This window comes from Bombus affinis, chromosome 17 (assembly GCF_024516045.1).
Source record: "Bombus affinis isolate iyBomAffi1 chromosome 17, iyBomAffi1.2, whole genome shotgun sequence".
Lineage (NCBI taxonomy): Eukaryota > Metazoa > Arthropoda > Insecta > Hymenoptera > Apidae > Bombus > Bombus affinis.
In genome coordinates this window covers 2882168-2907278 of record NC_066360.1, presented here as the reverse complement: position 1 = coordinate 2907278, position 25111 = coordinate 2882168, and the positions used below count along the sequence as shown (strand labels likewise).

Here is a 25111-nt window from a genome sequence, read left to right as displayed (position 1 = left end):
GAGACATTCAGCTCTCGTCTTTACCCCAATTTCGTGGAATTTAGCATCCGAAAGGGAAGAAAAACCTCCGCCTCTTTGCTTCTCATCGAACGTATAAAACTATCGATAAAATAATCATTGTCAACGTGCGATCTTTCGTCTCAACATCGCGCCACGTTAATACCTTTTTCTTATAGAAAATCAAATGCACATAACTCCGCGAAGAAGAGAAAAATTGTAGCGGCCCGAAGATCCTCGAAATCCTCGTTTAATTAAAATTTCTAAATTGAACATCTCCTAACGAATCCTTCCGTCTTCTACCGTTCCGCGGTTGTATGAAACACCCTGTATACGCTGCGCCGCGGAACCAACCCTCGCGACAGTTCGCCCTGTCTCGTTCTGTCTCTGTTGGTAGCACCGATGTCTGCAATTGTCAGTGTTTACCGCGCACATATTATCGTGATGACGTTGCGGCGTTATGGCGATCATACGGCAGGGGATTGAAAAACCGTGGAAACTTGCGTTCGACTGTTTGCGTCTGGACCGACCGGACGCGGATTTCCGACGGAATTATAATTATTACGATGAATCGGTGGAACGTTGCAACGTTCTCTCGTTCGATGGCCGATGCAACGCTCGACGAACGACCATACAGGAAACGTGGACGAAACTTGTCGTGGCTTTTTATCCATCCAGGCAATCGGCTTTGCACTTTTAGCAGGGAAAATGGGCCGAAGATACCAGCAGTCGACGATAGAGCCTGCGAGACGTAGACGTTCTTGGGTTAGAAAATGCCTCCTGCATCTGTTGCAAGACGTGGCTGATGTGTCTTTCATTCGACTGATGAACAAAAGGAATGCTCAGGATCTTTTTGAGGAATCTTCGGATGCTTCTAACGTCAAATTGTTTAAATTGTTTATTTACGTGAAAGCTCACGCCGAAGCATGGTACCTTCTCGCGAGATTAGACCTTCCGTGTATCCTGTGAAGCGTAAATTATTTTTTGAACTAGTCAGAGTCATGTGGTAGGATCTAGTATCTTCCTGAGGGATTAGCGGATGCTTGGAACATCATTTGGAAGGATTCTTTGCCACCTTATCTGTAGCTCCACAAGCAGACAAGTCGATTATTATCATAAACTGGTCGTGTGATGTTCAAAGATGGTCCCACGCTTACGTGCGCCGATCTGTGCGCCTTGCATCGACTTTGGAAAACGAATTTCATCGCCTGACGTTCTACGGTAGCCGTAACGAGGCGTAGAATCGTCGCGAAGTCTCTTTATTTGCCACCTTGCAACTAATTAACACGCTGTCGCAAGTGAGCAAATGTGCACGTACGTTGCAGCGTATCTCATTAAGCGACAAGAAACAACATGTATCGGAAAAGGTAGAAAGACTCAAGTCGAGCAGAAGCAAGGAAAACGGACAGAGCGGCGGAAGACAACGGCGGACAGGGGAAACAAAAGCGGGACCAATAAACGTCAATGGAATGAAACGTCAAAGAGAAAGAGCGAGAGGACTACGGCCGCGGGAGAAGACGCGAGAGAGGAGCTGGAGCGCGCAGGCCACGTCGCTCGGATTCGATGCATAAGAACGAGACAGGCAAAGAGAGGATTATAATATAAATGAAGGCACCTTACCTTCGTTTCTACCTGCTCCGTCAGCCAGTTCAACGAGGTTGCAACGAAGAGATCTACCATGGGACAGGGAGGAAGAGGGGCGCGATCAAGGGGAGCGGAGAGAAGTAGAACGAAAGAAGGAGGAGGGTGCGATCGGCGAAGAGTCGCAGACAAGAAGAGGGCCCGACCAAGAGGTCGCCAGAGAGGAAGGGGCGAGAGGGAACCGGAACGAACGAGGAAAAAAGAAGGGGTGAGCGCGTTGGTAGGGCAAAAGCAAAGAAAGTAATGCCGCGTGTACGCTCGAAGAACAAACGTGGTTTTAGCGAGAAGAAATCCCCATCGGTTGAACGAATTAATGGGAAAACTGATTTCTTCTATGGCGACACTCGACGTTAGCTAACACCGGACAACGGCAGTGCAGAAGTTAGCGTCTTAGGTTCCGAACATTCGGGACCCGGGTTCAAATCCCGGCACGATTCTTAAATAAGAGGAAAATACAGCAACACCCGCAGTGGAACACGAGAAGTAGCGCACTGTCGCCACAAACAACTATCACGGCCTATACACCTCACTACACTACGCCAAAAGATGACGCAGCCGACGAAGGTGTCAGTCGTTTAGGAAGCGGACAGCATCGCTTGAATATAAATTAGCGTTATAGTCTTTAGCGAGCACGCAGAAATGTGCGAATGCTGAAGGAATTACTCGTTGCCTAAATTAAATTCATAGGAAAATTGTTTCTCCGCAGGAAAAAATGGTACACGATAGAGGGTGCGTTAATGGGAAATTTGTTTCCAGATTGGCATAATCTTCAGAGGTGTTAGTCGTTCAGAAAGTGTGGAGGATTGTGTCTGGATGGAAAGTAGTGTCGTAACGCCAGAACGTACGAACTATCAGTTGCCTAAATTAAATTCATAGGAAAATTGTTTCCCTACAGGAAAAATGGTACACCCGGTAGCGGGTGAGTTAATAGGAGATTTGTTTGAAAAGTGGCGGAATGTCAAAGGCGTTATACAGAAACTGGGAGGGATTGCGTCTGAACGTAAATTAGTCTGTGGGAATGATGCAAAAGTGTACAGAACGTGCATACAGATACTGAAAACGAAAGTGAGCAAACTATTAGGTAAGCAACCACGTTACCAAAATTGCAAAGGCGGACGCTTCGCGTGTAAAATCTACAAAACGTAACTAGAAAAGGTACAAGAATGGAAACTGAGCCAAGGAATCTGCAGCCTACGCCTTGAGACACCTTCAGCCGCCTGCCAACAGCTCCGGTACAACCACTCTGGCCAATGATTCTCGCGAACCGAAGGCGGAAAGAAGCAGAACCGATATCGCGTGAAAAATGATGGAAGGCTGCAGGGGATAGATGGTCCAGAAAGAGGAGGAAGCAAAGTGCGCAATAAAGGACAACGCCAGAAAGAGGCAAGTGCGAGATGAACGAGGGATCGAGGCTTCGAAAAAGCGGAACGAGAGGCACACAGGGGCAGGAAAAAGGGAGGAAGATAAAGGGAGAATCGAAGGGTGAACGTGGAGGACGCGTGTGGAGAACGTGGAAGGAAGGAAGGAAGGAAGGAAGGAAGGAAGGAAAGAACGAAGCAGAGTTTGCAGGCTGGTTAGAGAGGATGAGAGCTGGTACCCGAAGCCGTTGGGGGCTAGAGAGGCAGCAGAGAGAAGGGAAAAAAGAGTGTGGCGGCAGGTGAAGTGGGACGAAGGGAGGCAGAGGAGAAAACGTTGAAAAAGAGAAAGACGCAGGCGAAGAGGACGCTGTACTGATGAATATGACAGATTATAATTTTACGGCGTGGGTGGTGTGAGAAGGAGACAGCTGGAGAAGCTGGTGGTGCGCCGGTCTAACGCTGGCTCGGAGGAGGTGGCCGTCGTCGTCGTGGCCGATGGAGGTGACGCTCTGGAGGTGGAAGTCGCCAGGCGGAATGGAGGTGCCCGAGAAGAAGGAAGGGAGATGAGATGGCAAGTGCTGTCAAAGCAAAAAGGACGGGGATGGAAGGGAGAGCGCGGGGTTAAGTCGCGCTCGTGACTCTTGACGTTCCGACGCTGCAAATGCCTCGACGCCTCTTCTACGGAGACCGTTCGTTTCGCTTCCGAGCTACGGAGCTGGCCCGATCGACGCGTATCATTTTTTATCGCGCCGTATCGACGATCACCGACGTCGGAGCTGAAGCTGATCCCTCGCGCGGATCCGCTCGATCAACCCTTTCGCCGGCTGTTCGTTTCTTCCGCCTTTACGCTCCGCAGCGGCCTGTTTCAACGTCCCAGCCGAACACTAGTCGCAGCACTCGCAGCTCCTACACGAGTCAACAGTGAGGTGAAAATGTCCTCTCAGCCTTCAAACTTCCGTCTGTTGGTCTTGGACGATGTTTTAAAATCGGAATTAGTATTCTGGTTTCGATTTTCGTCCCTAGGAGGAAGTTACGTAATTGTTGAGAGTTGCAAATATTTGCAATTATAACTTGTCGATATATTCCCTATGGAGAAAGCGGAGCAGCACGGCACAGCAATTTCTAGGTTTCACGAGCTTTCTCAATACCTAGAGCTTTTCAAAGTCGATGGAAAATTTCCTCACATTTTTTCAATTCATTTCATTCCTTCTCGTTGGAAATTAAAATACTCGTGGCTGAAGCTTGAGATTTTTCTTGCCCACCCGGTATAGCATACATATTATACAAACAGTATAATATAATTAAGATATTCATTACGAATAACAAAATTACGAAGACGATTCATTTTCCCTCCAATTTTACGCACTACCGAGGTGCAACTTTGATTGCTGCATCTGGCTAATTGATGATCCGGAACTCAATTAGGGACGTAGACAATCCAGTTTCGACTGGCACGTTACAATATACGATATTGTAAACGAGTAATTACTTAACGATTGTTCGACGCCACTGCAGCTCTACGCCACTTTCCACGCGACATACACACCGTGTTCAGTTTTTCCTACATCTATCGGGGTTAATTCAACACAGTTGTAACCTGCTACCGACAGCCTCTGTTTCTTGCTTGTAGTTAGCCTCCATAACTAAAGTAAACGTAATTACACTCTCTATATATACTTTGTAATGCTGAATTTGTCACAATCTTTGAGAATTCTAACAAACTGCGAAACTAATTATCTTGCTAACGCAAATTTTAGTTGGCATATTCGTCGTCGCCGAACGAGTAGCTTTTCCTGAAGAAAGCGAAAGAACGACATAGATAAACATTAAAAAGTATAATCGACTGGCACGGATTTCCACGAAAAGTTACGAATCGATGACTTACGATGTCTAATTGCCTAATGCAATGAATCTAGAGGATCCTTGTAGCTAATTGGGATAATAAGAAGTGAAGATAAAAGAAGTAAGACACGAAGAATTATTAAAATATCTTAATTATGTCAGTAGTTCGAGTCACAGCAGGGTCCGTTTTCTCAAGGAATTATCAGGTTTAGTAACGTTGATACCACCAAATATTGGTAATATTAATTGATAAATCATTATCACGGCTTAGCTGTAGCCGCAGTGCACGAATTGCCGGCAGTATCTTTTTAAATAGCCAGCTGTGGCCGCCGTTTTTTTCAAGGGATTATTACATTTCGTAATAATTGGCTTTTAATACGCCAGAGGCCTTGGCCACGCGGCAACTACCGGCTACCCATTAGAACAGCCAAGTAAAACGGCGTTAGACACGGTTAGCACGTAATGGGTGATCGTGTGTTATTGACACACACTCGCACACAGAGGCAATGAGGAGGACGAAATGAGAAAAGGGAATTAACGGCGGATAAGGATCTCAACATAAAAGAGTAAAAACGCCAAAATATGGACTGAGGTATTTGTGGGACAAAAATAAGGTGACAGAAACGGGCAGAGGAAAAAAGAAAGACAGAGCGGAAGAAGGGAATTATGTGACGGATAAGAATCTGGATATAAAGAAACGAAAATGACAATATACAGAGTGAAATATTCTTCGGATAAAAATAGTCTGAGCTTCCCTCGAAGCGCCGAAGAAAAGTCACACGCACCTACATACACACACACACACACATACACACACATGAAAATAATAATAACAAGAGAAAGAGGCACAAAACGACGATGCTCAAATCTCCCACCGTGTAAAATAGTGTAAATATTGTAAATAATTCCACAGCACACCCCTCCCTTCCCCTCCCAGTCCACCCTCTCTCACCGCTTCCTAAAATCCCACAGCCCCTCCGAAACCAAATAGACTAACGAGCTGTCGTGTTTTCGCGACCAAGTTTTTAGAACAGAGATAGGAAATAAATATAACAATGTCGTATATGAGCACCGCCCTACAGCGGCTTAAATCTAATTTAAAAATAGCGAGCTAACAAATGTAATTTCGGCACACAAAATATTGTATGGCTATGTCGTACCGTCACGTATCGGTACTTTTGCCTAAACCAGCCCACGACCGAAGTTCATTGTTTATTGCGAACGAGATACCAATATAATACTCATCTACTGGCCAATAAATGTTATAAAAAGAACACACACGCGCACACACATACTCCTTCTTTATACGCGTTACCGGCGTAAAAACGCCTTAAGAATGGCAACCGCTGAGAAGTGGTTTGAATTTCGCGTTACAGTTGATAATTCCGCTAGAAACACGAGGGGTAGCTGGAACGCTGGAATCGCGAAATGTTGCGGTTTAATGGCACGGGGAAACCGGTGACTTCTCTAACGACCATTATCACGGAGGGTCTGAACTGGACGAGCTAACAAGCGGAGCAGGCACGACGCTGGAGGAGGGTGCCGAGGTCGCGGTCGCGGTCGCCACTTCCGGCTCTTGGAGGCGCGTACGCGCCAGCTCGCAGACGCCGTGGGAACCGACTTCCTTCGCGGTATGCTGTTTTTCTTTTCCTTCTCTGGTTGCCGTGCGTGGTGAAAGTAAAGCGGGCGAAGGCGTGCGCCACTCGCTCGCTCCCGTACTTTCCTACGCGCACGCAACTCTTCCGTTCGTCCGTTTTCTTTTCTCTTCTTTCGCCTCCTTCCACCGCCGTCGAACGCCGCTCTTGCACCGGAAATCGATACACCGTTAACCTTGCCGCTTCTCGACCAACGTGCGTCGCGATCCAACGGATCGATCTCTCGTGTCTTCCGATAGAAAATTCGATTTCGCGCGCCGCCTCTCGCAGCATTTTCGTTATCGTTCTGGCGACGTCGCGTTTGCAAGTGTCGGCGATCTCGTCGGCTGTTTGTCGTTCAGTTTGTAAATCAATTTGCTCTTGACTCGAATAGTTTGGCTAGTGGTTTAGGCTAATTCTTTATTCGCCTATTTAAGTACTTTATTTGAGCGTTTGCTACGCTCCCCGTAGCCGCTGTTTATTTATACCAGGCGTAATTAACTATCTATTTGTATACCGCGAAGGCAATTGATAAATAATAAGATGTCTTAGTTAAGTTCAAGTTTCCCATTGCACTTTCATAAAACTCGCGCGATAACAGATCCTGCTACAATTCGCATAACCTACGGCGAACCATTTAATACGATGCGATAGAATAATTACGTTAATATAATAGTATATTAAATGATTCTTTAATTCCTACCAATAGCGTGCCATAATTTATTATAATCAACGGTAGATATTAATTAATACTAGCATTAATTTAATCACGGTATACCATATCTCTTGTACTATTTTCGTATTTACAACACACAGGTGCCTTAATTGTGTCCTTTTTATTATCGTCGCTGCGTTTCCACCGAATTTATAGGATACGTTTCGTTATTTCCACGCGGTTCTCATTCATCGCAGCTCGCCGCTCTCGTACTTGCACGATAATAACGATAAACGTAATGGCCACAACTATTTCATATCCATCAATTATAATCCCGTTAATGGGAGACCAATGGATGCAGTAAAAATACTAGACAAGGCTGGAGAAGAACTAATAAAACTGAAAACAATAATGGAGAGGAGAAGCCCAAAAGTTGTCACAGTTTTAGTTGCAGTATAATAGAGTGGATCAGAGGGGAGGCAGATGTATAAGAAAAGAGAAATAGACAAGGAAAAGTATTTAAGCATCCATCAATTATAATTCCGTTAATTGCATTAGAAACCTTGCGTTTCGAGCCTCGTCCAACTGTTGCAATATTCTGCGCACGATTGTACCACCTTGTATTTATTTCTTGCATGTGAATTGTAATTGGTAGCAACAATAATAGCATCGCCTATTTTACATCCCGTCAATGTTTCTGCTCGTCGTCGGTTAAAAATCGATACATCGTTATCACTTGAATACTTAATGAACGTGTATTATAATTAACAAGCACGAAATGATGATCGCCGGCTGTTCGCCAACTGTTTACCGATTGATCAAATGATCGATCTCGATCGGGAAAATGGCAGAATCCCGGCCACTCTAGTGGCGGTCGAGCATTTTTGCGGCTACTTCGACTAGTGTTATTTAGTAATAGCAGCGGCAAGAATACCGATAATAATAATAATAATAATAATAATATCGATTGTGTTATACCGTATAACTGACAGCGGCGCGAATCAATAAACAGAAAAGAGAATGTACGGCGTATAATGCAACGTTAAATTAGCGTTTCAGCAGGCAACTTTGCAGGATGGAAAATTACCCGCGTCTCGGAACAGCGTTTGCTGTTCGTACGGTGTTCGATGGTGATAAAAACGTGGCACAAAGTGGCGGAGAAGGGCTGGCCGGAAGTAAAGTTGTCGACCAGTTTCCCGTGGAATTAAGCGTTTATCGCGTTTCCTTAAATCTCGTTACGCGTAGCACGCGGTAATTGTTCCTTAACGAAATGTAAACGAGTCTCTGTCGTGTAATTATATAAGTCGCCGCTTCGACTGCGATGATTTCCATCCGAGCCCGGCCACAAAGCTACGAAACAGGGATTTTCTCCACGACAAAAAAGCTTGGAACTGAACCGACGGCGAAGGGAAACCGGGTCGGTGGTGCGTTGTCCGAACGAAAAATCGAATATCCAAACCGAACGAAACGGCCGTAAAACGCGTCTAGTTCTTTGAGAGCCGTCAAAGTCGGCTCCATGGAACACAAAACGTTACAGAGAAAAGGAAAAGAGTATCGCGTACTCTGCTGTTCCTTCGCGAGCTTCTCGGCGCGATCGTTTCCACTGGCGAAATTTACTTCGCTTCGTTTTCTTCAATTCGCTGGTTAACAAGTGTTTCGTACAATTAGCACAGTGCAGCGACACATCGGTAAGATAATATGATAATATGATAGTCGATAATAAAATACGATGATCATGATATAATAATAAAACCATAGGAATATAGAAGCTTTATGACCAATACAACTGCTTTAATCGTCTAATTGCGACCGCCAACGATTTGGAGAACTTGGAAAACGATGTCATTGCTGGCTCGAGCGAACGAACGAGGATGAGAAACACTGCCACGGGATTCGGTTGTTTAGTCCGAACGTCTCGGTAAAATTGTAGATTTTGGTTGATCGTAATCTGACAGTAACCTTGACCGCTTGCGTGAATCAGGCTTAAGTCAACGATCGACATCATGGCCGAGATCTACGGATGACTAATGGTGTCGATAAAACGTCCGGACGAATTGAACACGAGAAATCATTGCCTGGCTGTGGGTTCTCAGTGAGATGATAAGTCGATTTGCATTTTGTCAAAAGAGGGAATAGTGTTAGATGGAGAAGGAAATTCTGTAGCTTTTTGTAGCTTGGTGAGCACAATTTTCATTTCTGAAAAATGGCATCTTTTGAATGAATAAGCGAGACGAAATATAATTGGTATCACTTCCTAGTTTTTCTATGGTTCTTCTATGGTTTCCACCTTTGGAAATTATCGCCAGGTCTCGGTCACTCGAGCCACAGTTTAGTTTCGAAAATCTTTGCTGCTACGTTGACGGAATCTCACTCACCACGACGAAATTTTAATTAGTAGCTGATTAAATGAACCGTCGTTGTACGAATGAAGGAAGAATCACAGGTAATAAGGAAAATCGGAGAAATTCTCGGTTAGGTGTACGAATTGCAGTTACACGGACTGTTCGTTCCCCCGGTGAATTCGAACAAATGCAACTCTGCTATCCGAAGAACATGTTTTTCAGCGCCGTCAACGTCATTTTCATCGAACTGAGACGAAACGAAGATGCGACGAGAAGTATGAATTTCATCGACAAGCACAGTGTACTCTTAGCTCTATCGCGATCAGAATTTTTCTTCGATCCAATAAGAAAAATTCCTCTTTATCGACTATCAACGATAGAGAAACCGTTATCTTAACTGTTTCACCAGGAAGATACAACGTATTGAATTAATCGAACGAACGCATTATACCAATGTAAATTTCGACACGTACGTCTATAGTTCATGGTATCGTTAAAAACGTACATAGTTAGAAATTTAAATATCGACGATGTAAAGAATTGCGGAAAATCGTACGTTGGAGAAGTAACGCTGTACGGAATGTAAAATCTAAAACGCGCAGAATCCCTTTCTCTGCGCCTAATAAAAGAAGAAAATGTAACCTTTTATTATGATAATGATGGTAATAGGAATTCCTGAGGAAGCAGAAGGACCGAGGGAAAATCGATAGACGAAAGGAAGGATAGAGAAAAATTATGATTGAAATTATTCGTAGCTTTCGAGTGAACTTTATTGCACCGACGAAATTGTTTCGTTCATTATACAGGAATTCCGTTGGAATTGCGAGTTAATTAATACTAATTCGGTGCTGATTCGCGAAAATTCTCGCTTAATTGTACAAAGCACTTTGGCTACTTTCGGCGCAATGAGTTTTCCGGTTTCGCAAAAGCCGGACAACCGCGAACCCGTTGCCTGCTAAATGAATTTTTATTTGGAAAAATGTACCTCCTTCGGATCCGCTTGGTCGCTGTTTAAATAACGTTCCTCTCGTCGAAATGTTGTTCGGCCATCGGGTTGCACGCAGCGGCGCACACGTCGCCGCTATTTTCCAGTCCGATTTCCGTTTCTGAATATTTCCCCGTGTTTTCCACTCGAGAAAGGCTAATGCGCTTCCTCGAGTAAATATCTTCGAATTTCGGATTTTTCGCCTTCGTTTTTTCATTTTAGCTTCCAACTCGACCGTAACGGCGCCAGTCCGCCGGTCGAGAAATATAGCAGCTAGCAAATTGGGAATCGAAACTGCGTGAATCTTCGTTGCTCGATGACAAAAGAAAATACCTACCTTGCACTAGGTTTTAATTATTTTGCTCATCCCTGTTAATTAGAAAATGTCCAACTATTTTCACCCAGTCCACTTACTTCTTTTTTCCTGTCTTCTCGCTCAACAGCGTTTCAACCAACTGTTCTCCTACACGAACAGATTTTATAGTCATAGTCGTAGAAGACTCATCTTCCGCGATTAACACAGAGTCCCTTTACACTTGCCGATCCATTCGCTAGTCGCGTTAACATATCGGCGAAAACGCGGAACGAGCAACAGCCAACGCGAATGGAATGGTCGAAGCTCGCTGCAAGCAATTGGTTAAACTGTGTGTCGATTGTTATTGTGCCTAGCGTTGTCGATTAAAGCAATTTTCGGTCAAAGTCGATCGAGTCTGGCGTGGGTGGATGGTGGTTGGTAAAAGCTGTGGCGGGGTCAACCAAATGCGGAAAAATTACCCGCGTGGCCGGCTATTTCGCGAGACACATACGAGACAGTTACATGAGAACCTCGATGCGACAAACAAACTCGCTAGAACCGACAAAGAAGAAGCTGCTGATCGGACATTCTCACCGCTTTAAGGTGAGACCGGTTGCATTGTATGTGTTCATTCGTTCGAGACGAGATTTCTTTATTTTCAGCCTTTACATATGCACAAGTACGATGATCGGGCTGACAGCGGATTCTTCTTTGCATTTAAAACTCACTACCAACAACCTATGCTTTTTGTATTACGCAGCGTATGTAGTAACCTAATCTCTAACTTTTGCATACCTGGGTGTCTCACGGGTACCCTGGTGCTTGAGTATTTCAGATGTTCGGTAGAATGCAATAAATTTGTGTCATTTAACCGGCTACCAATTTACACTTCATACTTCATAATACAGTAGCCTAACTTCCGAGGTTATCCGGGTATATCAAATGATTATTTGAAATTTGATGCTCAATCTCTGCGCACTAATTGATTTGGTCCAACTATATTGAATTTTGTACTGGTTGTACCGATGTGTGCTTTCTATTACATAGCAACAGTAGCCTAACCTGGAATCAAAAAGTATCAGAACTGTCGTGGATATTCGGATGTCTCACGGATTATCTGGACGTCTCAGATGGTCAGTTATATTCGCAATCTTCACATGGTAATTAATTAGGTTTTAGAGTATTTACATCAATTAGTATCAAGCCTATTGAAGTGTACTAAATTTGTATCATTTAACCGGCTACCAATCTATACTTTGTACTACATAATGCAGTAGCCTAACTTCCTACGTTATCCAGGTATCTCAAATGCTCAGTTGAATTGGCTGACCTTATTGTATTTCTGATTAAATCTCATGTCAGAAGTATGGAACTCGGCATAGAAAAAGTAAGATCTCTCTTATTGGGACAGTTCTAGGGAAATTCCTAAGATTTCCAGCTTTCTCTAACTTGGTATGTCTATTGGCCATTGATAACTGCAATTATGACTTCTTGATGCTCCCAATAAGCTACCGTTTGCAAATCGAAGAAAGATACGTGACGTTACTTTTCTTAATCATCAATTTCCATAAACTTTGCAAGAACACAAACAGAAATAATATTCTTCGTGTGAACAATGTACGTTCAAGATACGGCTCTTCTCACCCGTTCTTCCCTACGTGTTCCCTTAATTATGCCAATTGTTACGCTGACCGCTTCGACCCTTCTTCATGGAATAGGGTTGAAACGTACCTTGCGTAGCCTCGCTGTGTAGGTGGCTTCCGTATTTTTCAAGTTACAGTTTCTTTGATTTTCATGCGTATAATTGGTCTGTGGCCTGTCGATAAACGATATGACGATATATAAATCTATACATATATAGATCTCAATCAGCGAGTTTCTTTCGACGCGTTTCGTCGGTAGTTCCATCGAATCGAATATTTTGTACTTTGTGTTTTACTTTCTTTCAGCAGTTGCGATGACGAGCTTCCCCCGTGTTCCTCTCGGAGGCTCGCAGAGTCCCACCCTTCGACAGGAGGAAATCAAACGACGATGCGATGGAATTTATATATTCGTGGATTTGCTGTAATGCAGGGATTGACAAGAGGATCGTTTCGCTACGTGACATGGAACTGTGCAAGGTAATACAGTTTGCTGGCAGGCCAGGAGTAAGATCGTTCTCTTGTTTTCATTAAGAATATTCAGTTTTATGGAAGTTTGTTTGGAGAAGTTATAAGAATAAGTGGTGCTGATGATGGAGCATGTATGCATATTTTATCATCCTCCAGTCACTTTACAATGCACACAGAATAAGAACAGACTTATATCTGAATTTCAAGATGGAATTATATCACTGACTAATCGTTTATATTATATAACAGATATATATTATATATTACGTAACAAATATATGTTAAAATCTTACGTTAGCATTATAATTATTCCCAACGATGCTCCTGTTTCTATGTTTCTGCTGGAAACCTGCTCCGTTATCCGTCCTGTCCGAAATTTAAAAAAAATCTACCTTTCCTCCGTAGAGAAAGTAAAATTCTAGAAAATCCGCGAAACTATATCGACCAGCGAGATAGCAGCGACGCGACAAAACCGTCAAAATAACAAGATTCCCGATGATTTCCAGAAATGTACTGAAATACGGTGTGCCTGAAACGATATCGTCCTCTTTCCAGCGAAGTTACTCCGGTGAATCCTTTCGCGGAATCAATTCGAACCGGCACAATGTCTGCCTGATCGAGCCATTTGCACGCGTTCTCTGGTTCACGCTCGATTCGACGACAGTGACGGCGTGACCAGGAAAAGCGTGAATTAAACGAACGTAACAGAGACGACAAAAAGAAAGTGTGCGAAACGGGGGATGGACGGGGGTTGGTTCGCAACGCAACCCTCCTCGTCGATCGCCACGTGTAGTATCGCGAGGGACGGGTTGCTGCATGAGGCGCGCGTACGTATTCCACGCGGGCCGTGCTCCTCGTATTAGTGAAATCTGCTCGGTCGCGCGAAATATAGTTGGCTGGCCTAGTACGGTGGATGGTATACGTCGAAAGCGTTCTCTGACGGGCACGAGCACATTTCCCGTGTGCACCGCTACCTACACACTCAGACAGCGGTGCCATTAACGCTACGATCGAGTCGTAAAGCACCACACACAGCCGCAGGCTGCTACACCCACACTATCACGCTTCCTCCGTACGTGTGTGTACACGAAGGGAACTAAATTTCCACGTTGCACGATGGAGCATTGCCCCTCGCGTCACATACACTCACGCCGTGAAACTGCGTGGATGTGACGAGGATGGCTGATTTCGGAGAGAGACAGGATAGAGAGGGAGGCTGAAGCTGGAGGGAAAGGGGTACGCGTATATAGGAATCCGTATGGGTGTGGACTATCATTGGTACCTCTACGTATATACACATACGTGCATTCCATATGACGTATATACCGTATGTACGTATGTACACGTACGTATATGCTATGTGCGTATATAGGTACTTACATGTATATATATGTATGTATCTCTAGATATATGTGTATATATATGTATATATATATATAGTAGCCGCGTTAACACGTACGACAACCCTCCCCTATTTTCCGCCGAAGAGGGGAGCTCTCTGGCAGCACCCCCACCAGACTGAAATCTACTTGTGCCACCCCTTTGGCCCACCCTTCTCTGCTGCTCGCTGTCTCGTTCATCCTGCCACTCCGTCTCTGTTCGCCGGTAACTATATAGATCGGTGGTTCTCGTCTAGCTCGGGGAATATCGGCGAACCTCGTCCTCGTTGCTCCTCGCGTTATCCAACCCTCCTGGCCAGCAGTTTCAATTTGTTATTTTTACATCATTTTACCCCCTTCCTCTCGCCGTAGACCACCATCCACCCCCTCGGCTTGGAATCTTCTCTTTTCGTCCGTCTCCCTTCCGCTTCGCCTCTTCTCTCTCGCTCTCTGTCTCTTTTTCTCGGTTTCCACCCTCACCATGAAACCACCCTCCCCTCTATCTTTCTCGGTTTTTCTCTTTCCAGCATCGGCGTGTCCTCGTCGCTTTTCAAACCCGCTTTCTCCCCGTTCTTCCCACTCTCCCGCAGTTCCTCTTGTTCCTGACAAGAGAGAGTAGAGTCAGAGGGACGCGCTTTAATTGTGTAGTTATTATGTTTTCTGGAAGTTTTAATTATGTCGGCCGGCGTGCTTAGATCGTCGACACTTTCCACGCCTCGTCGATGGGCCGATTACGAAAAACTTTCACGCACACGCTGCCACGAACGGCGGTATACGTGAGGGCTCGTTTTCCGAAATGCGATTTCTCTACTTGCGCAGGACCAACTGGCCCGGTTGACTGAATATTTTAACGCTCGTTCACGACCGCTTCGTGCGTCTCGTCGTAAAGCGTGTCCTGCTCACCTTCTCCTCTTGATCCAAATTGAGGAGACCCGGTTGATCGCAGGGGAACGTGATTTGGTGGAAGCCGAAGCGCACGTGCACTACGTCGGGGACAAAAGTTTCTCCAAAGGGAACACCGGGGTGCTTCTCTACGTGTTACGATACGCAGGAACTCCGTATAGATTTTTGCGAAATAATTTCTAATCCGGCAAATTTTCACCGTTATTTCTTCTTCGTCGTTGTTAGCCTACGATTTCTCCAAACATACCGACGGTACTGTAAATTTACAGTATCGAGTTGCAAAAGCTTCGTTCGCACGCACATGTTTGTGGCGCGATTTCCTTTCAAAAATAATCCTGGACGTTGCCAACTTATTCATAGAATCTTTCTACGGTATCATCCGGGCGAGACCGAGTCTTTGGTCGATCTACAGTTTTTCAAAAAGAAGAGACACGGGGGAAAGGGGCAACGGAAAAGAAGGATAAAAAAAAGTCCGTGGAAATCCAATAGGCGCCGCCGATCCCCTCCCACCCCTTGGAACACCTTAGGCAGCAGCAACCCTTACCGTAGAGCCTCGAGCGAGCGAGCGAGCAAACGAGGGTGGGTTGCGCGCGCACGTATCGATCCATGGCCAGCAATCGATCGATCTATATATATACATGTATATATAACCCCGACGTGTACGTACACACGTAGGACACGAGGCACGTACATTCGTACACGCGGGCACACACGGACCCCTACGGGTCAGGAACGTGGTCGTGCGTGAGCGTGTGTGTAAGTACGTGTGTACACGGTGGTTCGAGCGTGTCTCGTATATATCGTTGGTTCGATCGATAGTTGGTGCTCAGCCAGTCGCATGGTAGGTGCTAAAGGACGAAGCCAGCACGACCTACGCAAGGTCCTTCGAACACGTCCATTGGAATCATCAATCCTCTCGATCTTATTCCGATCGTTGGCTCCCCGCTGCGAACCGTAACAGGCAAAGGCCTGTTCGCCACCGCTGTCTCTACCCCCTTTTCTTTTTTCTTTTCCTCTTTTCCTCTTTGCCCTCGTTTCTTTCATCGCGGATCGCTCGTTCCATGGCGAATTTTTCATCGTTCCTTTTTACCCTGTAGCCTACGTACGGTATCCTGTTCGTATTGTATTCCCTTTGCAAGATTCTTCTGTTTTTCTTCCCTTCTTTCTTTCTCCTCCTATTCCCCGGATTCCATTGTTCCCCTAATCCCGTCCACCTCGTTCCCTTCCCCCTTCTCCTCGTCTTCCGACCTTTCGTTTATCTCGATGCTCCGCCACTTTGCTGAATTTTACATGTTCCCTCTCGGACGCGCTCCTTTTTTCCTCTCCCTTTGCCTACTCTCCTTCGGCCAAACTTTTTTGCCCGCCGCGCCATCCGTCCTTCCGGTTCTCCGTTCCCGTTTCTCTCGGTTTAATCTTCTCGCTCTGCCCTCTCGCTCCCTCTCTCGCGCCAGTTTTCTCTCCGTGCAGTTTTTCCAGCCGGTTCTCTTTGATTCCCGGTGTCTTTTGCCGGCGCGGCCTTTCGACAGACATTCGTAGTCCCCCTCCACATGCCGCCATTTCGCGCGTCCCTTTATACACCCCCCTATCGTCGTTCTACTCCGCGAAAATGTCGCCCCTCCCTCTCTTGTCCACTTTTTCATCGTCCCGGCATTTCTCTCGACGGGTCCTAACAGCGGTAGAGCGCACAGCGTATTCTCTGCGTCCTTCCAGCTTCGTTCGTCCTCGACGCACACGAGGGACGGGATTTCAAGCGTGGGTGTAGTCGCGCGTTAGAAGCGCCTCCTATAGGAACGACGGCGAAAGAAGAACGAAGTAGAAGGTATAATTCCCCGTCTCTTCTTCCGTCGAACTTCCCCCGTACCGCGTCCTGTATCTTCTCTCTGCGGAGCATGCCCCACCTTCCACTCCCAATTTAGACACGCTTCTCCCTTCTGTCAAAGCGAGAAGAAGCTCCCACGTGTATCCACGGACACACGTTAGCCAGCTGCGTGTTCCTCTATGTATATAACGACGCTCTACCGCGCTCTATACGACGAGAGCGTATAGCGCACGAGCGCCGCACACGGCCATATATTTAAATAGATTTATGGGAATATACGTGCGCGCGCACGTATAGTTCCCGGTAAGTCCGTTGATTTACATCGCGCCGAAAATACACCTTGTCCATTACGGAATCTCCACGCGTTTCGAGATAAATACTTATCCAGCGAAATTAAAATCCCTCCCCGCAGCAGCAGCCGCATCGTGGTGCACGAGGTAGCAGCGTGTAGAAGAACGGAGGAACCCGGCACCGCTGAGAACGACCAAGCTAGCTAGCAAGCAGGTAAGTGGAAGAGAGAGGGCCGCGTTAATGCTCGGACACGATTTTGCGTCCTCCACTCCCTTTTCCCTCTGTCTCTTTTTCCCCCTGCCTGCGTTCGTTCTTCCTATCTTAGACTCGCGTCGCAGAGTATCGCACTCCTGCTTTTCCCTCTTTCTACGTTCGAACGCTCCCCGTCCCACCTACCCGCTTCTACCTCCCTCTCTGTCCGCCTGTTTTTCTGTCTCCTGAAACCAGCTATTGCCGCGCGCGCGTATCTGCCGTACACGGAGGTCGGAGAGAAATAACAGAGTAAGCGAGAGGGATGAGAAGTATTACGGCCGGCTGGGGCAGGAGACGCGAAGGGGACGACGGAGAGCGAGAAAAGCGAGTAATGGACGGATCGAGCGAGTGTGTTGGTGCGAGAGTCGAGGGAATGGGACTGGGAAACGAGGACGAAGCGATGCTTGATATACGAGCGAGAGAAGGACAGAACCAGGAGAGAGGAAGGCATTCGAAGCACGAACAACGGAGGGAATGAGACGAAGCGAGCGACGAGGACAGAGTTAGAACGGCTACGAAATAGCTGTGGAACGAAGATAGATGTATGGTGGAGACCTAGCGAGCAAGGGAGAACAGAGAGAAATGACAGAGGCGAAATGAAGAGGGAGGAGAAGGAGGGCGAATAAACGAGTGGGCGGTGGTGCGACAGAGATATAGACAAGGTGGATGGAACGAGATAGATAGAGACGGGAAATGAAAGAACTGGTTGGACGAGGATCGAGATCGTTCTCTTCTTCTTTGCCTCCTTCTCTTTCTTGCTGCATATTCGACGCGAACAACGCGCAGCCTGGCTGTGTGCGCGCCCGCGCACCTATATTTCTCTCTTTCTCTGGTCTTCCAGCGTCGTTAGACAGGCTTCGCCGAAGTCCCTCTCTCTGAAATATCTCTCCGAGAATATTATAGAGACGGCGATGGCGGTGTTGCCTGGACTCCTCGAGAACGATGCTGTGCCATCGCGTCTCTGGATTATTGTATTATACGCTGGCTAGGAATTTTTTTCGCGCCGCGATACACCGTCGCCCAGCGCGTCTAGTACCTTTCTAGGGTTTTTTTCCTAACCGTGATGTAACAACCGACTCGTACGCAACGATCACCCTTCACCTCTGATTTCCCTTGAAATGTCGTCGTTCGACTGTTCAGCACCAGGGAAAAAAAGCAATTTCCGAGATGCTGAAAAATAACTCGGAAACGTGCCGAAGAAACGGAATAGTCATTACGTTCAGCCCTAGCGCGCAAGATACGCACGCGATGAAAGCAGAGTGTAATGTAGCGTGACATCGGATATGACGTATGCTCGAAGCTTTTTTTTTTTTACTTCCTTCGCTTCAGAACGACTACTTGACTACTTGAAACGACTATCGTATGCGCGATATACATCGCGAGAATCACGATAACGTTTACCTTTTGTTAAATTGATCCAAATGATACAACGCGGTATGAGAAAAGATTATGATATATTTTTTGAGAAGCCGGTGATTTCCGACGTAAAAAAGCTCGTATCGGACCGATTGAAAACAGGAACGTTTATGTGAATCGAGGGGAATATCGTATACTGGAGAGCTAACGAGAACGCGTGGATACTTCTGCTTCGTGGTTCCTGTGGGGGTTGGTTTTCGTAGGATACGTTAGAAGCACCGAGTGCACCACCACGAGGAATGGACCGGCAGGGGAGCGCACAGGCGTGTGAGAAAGAGAGAGACGAAAAGAGAGCCAAATGTATCCACCTAACCTACCTACCGCAGGGCAAGAACAGATGAGCGGAGATCCCTCTCTGCCAGCCATCAGGGAAAGGGAACGAGGCGAGGCTCTCTCCTCGAGTCTTCCTCTTCTCCCTTCAAAGCATCCTTTGTTCGCTTGTTCACGATCCCCCGGGACCCCGCGTCCATCGTGTTTCCTTCCAGCCAGTGCCGTACGTCAAGCTTCGTTACGACCGAACTAAACTCTTTTTCACGTGCAACAATTTTCTCTAAAACTAATTTACCGTTACTTGGCGTACGTACGTTTAGAAGTTGAATTCCCTTTTTTTCGTACCCGATATAGTAAAAAGCATTCATCGGCGATGGATGAATTTTATCGTGCGAAAATAACCGTTATTTATCATAGATCGAAAAACGAACGAGAAATTCTCTGTCGAGTATTCTCGACTGGTTGGTAGTGGTTGTTAACGAAACTGCGCGTCGGAAGACGACGATTTCGTCGGGCGCTCAATAACTTTCACGCCATTTACGTTTCAGTTGAGATAAAAATACATCCTCCGGTATCGACGGTCCGTCCTAATCAACTTCCGGATCCATCCGAGGTCGGCCGTTTTTTCTTCGATCGCGAGCCCCACCGGCATCCTACGGCCCTGCACCTCCGTCGCACTCTCCCTGCTTTTCCCTCATCCCGCTGGATTTCCTCCCCTCCAGTCCGCCGCTTTCCACGCAGCATCCCCCTCACCCTCTTGCCCGCTCGAAGCCGGCACGAAACCGGATTGGCCAGCCGTTGGACCAATCCCGTGGCCCCGTTACGGACTTGGCGCATTCCCCACACACGTAGTTGACGTATGTCCATATTCCTAGGGTGGGTGCGCGAAAAACGTCAAAAAGTTTTGTTTCGGGCCAGATCGCGCGTTACGCGAGAGAAACGGCGACACGTTGGAAAAAAGGACAGAGAAAGGAAGAGAGGGACAGGAACATCGTCAAATACTGATAGATAGAGAAACGAGAAATCCGTGAGAGAGAAAGCGAGATGACCAAAGACAGATAGAGAGCCACGGTGAAAAAAGCGAAGGGAGAACCGGTGGACGATGGTGGGACAGAGACGAGTAGCCGGACAATTACATCAGCGAAAGGAAGAAAAACGACCGTAAGACGAGGAGAGAAATCGTTGGGAGCGAGACAGAGAGGGCGTGTGCCCCTGTACGTTAGCTAAATGGAGAAGGTCTAACGAGAAGTGCGACTGGTACGAGCGAGATGGCGAAACGAGAAGGTTGGAGCGGGAATAAAAAGGGGAAGAAAGGAGGCAAAGGGAGACGAATGGGGGGGTGTTTCTCTTTCCTCTGCGTGTGACGACGTTGACGTGAACCGGCAACCACGTGGCTCTCCTTTCTCTCTCTCTTTATCCGTCTCTCCACGCCTGTCTTCTTCCTCCGAACTTTTCTCTCCCTCTTCGTCCCTCCAGCCGCGTTCCATGTACGCGATACGCGCGTTCCTCTGTCTCTCCTTCGCCGTTGAAAAGCGTCTCCCGCTCGCACACAGCTTTCAGGCCTCTGCGGCTGGCAAAGCCTCCGACGCCACCTCGCCAGATGCAACGCCGCAGTCCCGCACTGCAGTTGCAGCGTGCCGGTGCACGTTTCTCGTCCAGGCATTCTCGCCGTGCACAAGCTCTCCTCCGCGGAGCTTCATATGCACCTGAAAACATGCGACGCGACCCAGCCAAGGGAGAACGGATTAATCGTAGCCTGTGTTCCGGCGCTCTCCCAGCGGCCGTGTTTTTCCCTTTCCTTCCCACCGTTCCGTATCTTCTGGGCATTTTCCCCAATTTTTTTTTCGCCCCCTTTTTGCCTCCTCCGCTTTTTCATTCGCTTTCTCAACGCGATTCGTCGCGATCACGTGGACCGCTCGCTGTGTGGCTGCGCTCGCGCGGTTTACACACCGCGCGAGACACGCGATACGGCACAGGTGGAGGTTAGGTGCGGTTATAGCAGCTCTGTGGATTTAGGTGCTTCTATGGCTGTTTTTTATGACTGTGAATAGGTCTTGGTTAGTTTGGTTCTTTTTCTCTTTCTCTTTTTTTTTTTTGCGATTTGTTTCAGATACAGGGACACGAAGATTCGTGATGGGTTTACGATGCCAGGGATTGAGGTCCCAGGGTCTCGGTTTGTGGCAGATTGGGAAAGGTTCGAGGAAAGTTGCGTTTTATAGTTCTTGTCGTGGTAGATGCTGTTTTATAGTAATTGCGAAAGAGTACCATTTTCCGAAGGCAGATGTCGAGTAATTCCTTTTGCGAATCTACCTGGAAAATATCTTTGTCGTTTAACCGTTCTCCATATGCACAAACGCTAATCACTTCGGAATGCGTCCAACAAGTTGCCAAACTCTCGATAAAAATATCAATTCATATTCGAATCTCAACACAAATCATCGTGTGTACTACGCCGTGTGTACTTTTTGTAGGACGTCTCATAGGAAGATAATTAAAAAATTCTTCTAAACATTGGTATCTCTACTGCCAGCCAATCTCAAAATCCTCTGTGCGTTTGATTTTAACACGAGGTGTCAAAGACACTAAACGTCATCGGGTTAGCTTTACGATTTCCGATACTTATGGTTGCAGATTATTACAGCACAGGGTACATATTACAGGTATTACCGGTTTTTCGCAAAAACCATAGTGAAGTACAGCCTTTCGGCCAACAAATAGTATGCAAATCGACGAACCAGCAAAAATGTCGCAACTTTTTCACTGTTCTTCGGATACAACTACAGCAGCGCTAAAATCATCAGCGCATTAATCAAGTCTTTGTGTTAATTCACATAGATCGTAAGTTTTATCCGCGTCTGTCTTGGTTGGCGCGTGTTCACGCACGCGGAACATTCGCGCCAGGGAAATAGCCGTGTTTCGCTGGTTGGCAACACGGTAGCGAGCAATCCACGCGACCGTTCCACCGATCAGCCCGGATAATTGTCCTCGATCACGATGTTTCTTACGGAAACGCGACTTTTCCCTCTGATATAATCGCGGTGCAATCAACGCGGCCAATCAACGAGCGGGCGTCTCGTAATTTATCGAGCTGCCTTCGATCAAGTGGAAAGCAAAAGGGACCTGTTAATATTATAAGCGATAGCTACCTCGCTTCTTTACGTCGCGCCATCAAACGCGTACTTGGCTACTTATCAATTACCGGCACGTTAACCCCTTAACCGGCGCGTTATGCCCGATCGAATGCAACATTTTTGTCTGCAAGTTGCTTCCGAAGCTGGTTTTGCCGGCGTAATTATGCTTTTGCCTACGGCTACGTGCTTATCAAAACCGATTACTGAACTTTGCTCTAGGAATTGCAAGCTGATTGGAAACCGTCGCACTCTTCTTTTTCAGCTTGCAATTAGTGAATGCGAAGGATTCTTCTATTTACTTTCGCTTTTACTCGTTTGTTTTCATGTTCAAGGCGGCAGATTTCCAAGCGTTTATCACTGAGTTTGTATCATTGTTAGTTACAAGAATGTGAAACTCTTTGGCTACCTTGAAAATTATTATACTCGAGATTATCTGAATTTATTAATAGTCCTGCTTGAAAGCGTATTATAATTTAGTGTACAAGGATTTTGCGGATTTTATAGTACGCGAGTGTTGAGTTTCTGAAGGAGAGTACACATTGCTATATAGGATAAAGTTAGGGTATCTGGGTCAGCTGAGCTTCAACGTCTTAAAACTCAACCTTGAACTTTGCACAGAATAATCAAGCTTGTAGTATATTACGGGACAGGCTTTAATATGATAAGAAAAGAATGGCAAGATATCGTGTACTTTAAGTTTAACGTGAGAAGATATCAAAGACCGAGGAAATGATGCCACGGTAAACTTAGTCGACTTAAGAAGCAGATTATATGTGAAATCAAAATTTCACATTTAAACGGCAAGAGTATATTTAATTCTTCTGCATCAACAAATTTCTCGATCGTCAACTCATTGAAATTATTAGCTTTCTTTCTTTTCGATTTCCCGCGCCCTTTAAAATACATGGAAATCTTAAACCTTTGAAACTGGTATTTCTGTTCTTTGGAATAATTCAACGAAAGATGATCCTGTTTACGAGGATACGTTTTTATTTCGCTGTGAGAATTAAAGCGAAGTATTTTACGAAACAGCTATACTGTATCTTGCTAAGAAATATTTCGTGTTTATTTAACTGGTCCACATCGGATGAAACGCTATGGAGAAAAAAAAAAAACACGGGATAAGTCGTCTGTACACAGTGATTGAAGAGATTAAAGCGATATTTGCGCCGGAAAGGGGTCCAAAATCAACAGCACAATGCTCGCCACGTTGACTAGGGACATTAATTTGTCTGGCATAGCGTCAGCTCCGTTATTTAATTATCAGACCGCGCAGTATCGATAGGCTGAACAGATTGCGCGTTGCCGACAATACAGATCCATCGTGTTCATTGATACTCGATCATTGATCGGCCAACAGCTGCAGACGATACGAATTCTCAGCATATTTATCCTTACAGTCATCTGTAGCTTGAAACTCACAAAAAACGTCGAAGAACTCTGTGCGAAATTTCGAACGTTTTGAATTACAAAGAATTACCTGGTGATCTTATTCGTTGAGCCACTAGAAATTGGCAAATAGGTTTATTTGTTCCTTCGTTCATATAATAATCCCACATGTTTTCTATAAAACGTGACAAGTAACGAACTGCGTCGATCGATGCATTAAATATCGTGTGACTCTACTTTTGAAAGCCTGCTTGCAATCTTCATGTCCCTCAATTATTAGCCATACTATAGCTATAAATCTAATAACTACTACTATACTAATTTAATTAGTATCCTAATTGAGGGACATGAAGATTGCACGCAGGTTTTCAAAAGTAAAGTCATACGATTTTATATGAACGAACGAACGAATAAAGCTATTTGCCAATTTCTAGTGGCTCAACGAATAAGATCACCAGGTAATTCTTTGTAATTCAAAGCGTTCGAAATTTCGCACAGAGTTCTTCGACGTTTTTCTGAGTTTCAGTATAGTATAGCTAATAATTGAGGGACAATTTCTAAGTACACGAACATTAAGCAGGAACACGCTATATCTCATTCGTTCAAGTTCCTTACGACTGGAAGCTTTCTAAAAAATTGTTACTTAGATCTATACAAAAATTCAATAAAACAACAATTCAGGCCCCTTCCAGAAACAGATTAGCGACGTCAAGTAATTAAATACAAAGCTCTGAAAGAATTTTCTAAACGCTCAACAACATCCTATCTCGAGTGTGCCCTAAAATGTTGCAATAATTTCAAAAACGTACGACAAAATCGCCCAGTAAAAGTGGCTGGTATTTGCGCGAAAGCAGCTGGCTGAAACTGTACACACAAATCTATAACTGTCACGCTGCAAGGAGAATCGTGTTGTCTCTCTTTGTTCGCCTGTATTCTTCCCCCTTTTTCTCTTTTTTTCATATTTTTTAATCCCACTGGACACGCGAACTGAACCACCCATATATCACAAGGAGGTGGAACGCTAGAACTGCGCATCCATATAGACGTTCGATTAGCTCGTGCAGCGTGCTCGAGGTAGGGCTGACCACCGGCGGAATCGTTCTACTGACCGCGCTACGCCGGCCACTAATCAAACGAGTTGCCAGCCGTGCGAGCTTTGCGCGGGAAACTCGTGGAAATCGTGCGATTCATCGCGCGCCGACTTGTGCGCGGCCCATTGCTGCGACTTCTGCGACTCTGCGATTCTTCGCTCGCACGAATTATTCGTCGTAAATGAGGCAGAATTAACATACGCATTGGGATTTAGTTAATGAGAATGGGGACAGGATAGGGATAATATAAAATAGGTCTTTGTATGTATTTAGTTATTTAAGATGTACGTTAACGTGTTAACGTGTTATG

The 25111-nt window shown here is 45.8% G+C and overlaps 1 protein-coding gene across 13 annotated transcripts in view; it reads left to right on the top strand.

Annotated features, from left to right (window-relative positions):
• The window catches only part of LOC126926236 (uncharacterized), a 420584-nt gene that overhangs the window by 279507 nt on the left and 115966 nt on the right, over positions 1-25111 (top strand). Inside the window, exons 4-5 of one of the 13 annotated variants that reach the window (XM_050742492.1) lie at positions 6215-6469; positions 12699-12869. The exons of 10 other annotated variants lie outside the window; for them this stretch is intronic. The gene's annotated coding sequence lies outside the window, so the exon portion shown is untranslated. Of the gene's footprint in view, positions 1-6214; positions 6470-12698; positions 12870-17272; positions 17466-25111 lie in introns of those variants that run through there. 2 more of the 13 variants (XM_050742491.1, XM_050742494.1) reach the window with 2 other exon arrangements.